Here is a 3,789-nt window from a genome sequence, read left to right as displayed (position 1 = left end):
TCACACCACAGCACTCCAGTGACAGAGTGAGACTCCACCTCAAAAAAAAAAAAAATCACTAAGCCTCTAGAAAGGCTAAGAAATAAGGAGAGAAGACACAAATTGCTAACAAAAAAGGGAACAGAAACAGAAAGGAAACATCACTGCAGATCCTATGGACACTAAAAGAATAGAGAAATATTATGAACAAGTCTATGCACACAAATGTAACCTAGATGAAATGGACTAATTTCTTGAAAAATAAAATCTGCCAAAATTCACACAAGAAGAAATAGACATCAGAATAGGTCTATATCTATTAAAGAAATTGAATCAACAATTAATAACCTTCCAAAACAGGAAGCAGATGGAAAATGCTACCAAACATTTAAGAAGGAAATTATACCAATTCTCTACCATCTTTTCAGAAGATAGAAGTATAGTGGCTATATTCTAACTTATCCTATGAGGCCAATATTATTCTAATATCAAAACCAAAGGCATTACAAGAAAAGATAACTACAGAAAAACATTTCTCATGAACATAGATGCAGAAATCTTCAAAAAATACTAGCAAATTGGAACCAACAATGTATAAAAAGAATTATGCACTACCACTAAGTGGGAATTTTCCCAGGTGTGCAAGATTTGTTCAACGTTTGGAAATCAATTAATGTAATCTATTATATCAACAGACTAAAGAAAAGTCATGTGATCACTACTGATCATGTGATCAATAGATGCAGAAAAAGCACCTAACAAAGTCCAACACCCATTCATTATTAAGGCAAAACAAAACAAGACACCTCTCAGTAAATGGGAATTGAGGGGAACTTCATCAATTTGATACAGAATAGCTACAAAAAACCTACAACTAACATCATACTTAGTGATGAGAACTAGAAGCTCCCCAGCTAAGATCAGAAACAAAACAAAGATATCTTCTCTCACCACTGCTTTTCATTATTGTACTGACAATTCTAGCTAATGCAATAAGACAAGAAAAGGAAATAAAACATACTGAGATTGGGAAGGAAGAAATAAAACTGTCTTTGCAGGTAACATAATTATCTGAGAAATTACGTAGAAAATCTGAGTGAATTTTAAAAAACTAAAGGAACTAATAAGTTATTGTAGCAAGGCTGCAGTATACAAGATTAATATTTAAAAGCCAATTGTTTCCCTATTTACTGGCAATGCACAAGAGAGATTTAAAATCAAAAACACATTACTATTTACATCAGCACTCAAAACTACTTAGGTATAGATACAATAAAATGTGTGCAAGAGCTATATAAGGAAAAGTACAAAACTTTGACAAAAGATAACAAAGAAGAGCAAAATACATAGAGAGATAGTTCATGCTCATGGATAGGAAGAGCCAGTATTGTCTAGATGTCAGTTCTTCTCAATTTGATTTATATATTCAACACAACCCAGTCAAAATCCCACCAACTTATTTTGTAGACATAGACAAATTGATTCTAAAATTTATATGGAGAGGTAAAAGACCCAGACTAGTTGTTTCATATTGAAGGAGAAGAACAAAGTTAGACTGACACTACCCAACTTCAAGACTTACTGTAAAGCTAAGGTAATTAAGATAGTGTGGTATTGGTGAAAGAATAGAAAAATAGATCAGTGGAACAGAATAGAGAGACCAGAAACAGACCCATAAGTATAGTAAGCTGATCTTTGACAGAAGAGCTAAGGCTATGAAACAAACATAGTCTTTTCAAAAAATAGTGCTGGAATAACTGGTTATCCATATACAAAAATATGATGTAGGCACAAAGTTTACCCCCTTCCCAAAAATTAATTCAAAATGGATTATAGACTCTATAAAGTATAAAGTGCAAAACTTATTAAACTCCTAGAAAAAAAATAAGAGAAAACCTAAATGACCTTGAGTATGGTGATGAATTTTTAGATTCAATCCCAAAGGTACAATCCATGAAACAGAGAATAGTTTAAAACTTCTGGTCTCCAAAAGACAATGTCAAGAGAATGAGAAGACAAGCCATAGACTCAGATAAAATATTTGCAAAAGACACATCTGATAAAGGACTGTTATCTAGAATATACAAAGAATTAAAACTCATCGAGAAGAAAACAAACAATCCATTTAAAAATGGGCAAGGCTGGGCATGGTGGCTCACTTCCTGTAATTCCAGCACTTTGGGAGGCTGAGGCAGGTGGATCCCTTGAGCTTAGGAGTTTGAGACAAGCCTGAGGAAAATGGTGAAACATTATCTCTACAAAAAAATTGCAAAAATTAGCCAGGCGTGGTGGTGCACACTTGTAGTCCCAAGCTACTCAGGAGGCTGAGGTGGGAAGATGGCTTGAGTCTGGGAGGCAGAGGTTGCAGTAAGCCAAGACTGGGTCACTGCACTCCGGCCTGGATGACAGAGTGAGACTCTGTCTTAAAAAAATAAATTAAAAGAATGGCAAAACAGTTGGACACTTACCAAAGAAGATGTGCAGATGGCAAATAAACAAATGAAAAGAACATCATATGTCACCAGAGAATTGAAAATTAAAACAACAATGTGATACCACAACACATCTGCTAGAATGGCCAAATTCTCAAACACTGACAACGCCAAATGCTGGAGAGGATGCAGAGCAACAGGAACTCATATTCACTGTTGGAGGGAATGCAAAATGCTACAGTGACTTTGGAAGACAGTTTGGCAGTTTTTAAAAAAACTAAACATATTCTTACCATACAATCCAGAAATTATACTCTTTGGTATTTGCCCACATGAAATGAAAATTTAGGTCCACACAAAAACCTCACACAAATGTGTATAGTAGCTTTATTTATAATTGCCAAAACTTGGAAGGCACTAAGATGTCTTTCAGTAGGTGAGTGAATAAACTGTGATACGTCCAGACGATGGAATATTACTCAGCACTGAAAAGGAATGTGCCAGCAAGCCATGAAAAGATATGGAGGGAACTTACATGCATTTTGCTAAGTGAAGGAAGCCAGTCTGAAAAGGCTACATACTGTCTGATTCCGACTATATAACATTCTAGAAAAGGCAAAGCTATGGAGACAATAAAAGGATCAGTGGTTGACAGGCGTTAGCGGGAGGGAAAGATAAAAGGCAGCGTGCAGAGGATTTTTAGGGCATTGAAATCATTCTGTATGATACTACAATGATGGATACATGTCATTGTACATTTGTCAAAATTCACAGAATGTACATCACCAAAGCAAACCCTAATGTAATCTCCGGATTTTGGATGATACTGACGTGTCGATGTGGTTTCATTATTGTAACAAAAGTGCCTCTGTTGTGGGGGATGTTGATAGTTGTGGAGGTTGTGTGTGGGTGGGGGACAGGGGTGTGTAGGAACGCTGCACTTTCCACTCAATACTACTTTAAAAAATCAAATTTATTAATTAATAACAAAAAAGAGTGGAAGGAAGCAAGGAAGAGGGGGAGGGAGAGAGGGAAGAAGGAGGGAGGAATAAAGGAAAGAGGAAGGGAGAGAGGGAGGAAGAAAGGAGAGAGAGAAAGGAAGGAAGGCGAGGGAGGAAGGAGAAGAAGGAAGGGAAGAAGAAAGGAAGGGAGGGAAGAAGGAGACAGGGAGTGGGGAAGCAGAAAGGGAGAGTTGTCTGACTTTACAGTCCAAGAGAGAAGCTTGCTTCTCAGAGAGTGGTGCCACACTTTGGATGGGGCTCCATGTTAAGAAAGGCCAGACCCCTGGACATGGCCCAAACAGAGAAAGTTTAGACAAAGAGAAATTTGGAGTTTTTTTTTTAATTATTTATTTATTTATTTATTTATTTAAATTTAT

Source organism: Mandrillus leucophaeus, unplaced genomic scaffold (assembly GCF_000951045.1).
Source record: "Mandrillus leucophaeus isolate KB7577 unplaced genomic scaffold, Mleu.le_1.0 Scaffold335, whole genome shotgun sequence".
Classification (NCBI taxonomy): Eukaryota; Metazoa; Chordata; class Mammalia; order Primates; family Cercopithecidae; genus Mandrillus; species Mandrillus leucophaeus.
The sequence above is the reverse complement of the archived record's forward strand: the minus strand, read 5'-3'. Positions refer to the sequence as shown.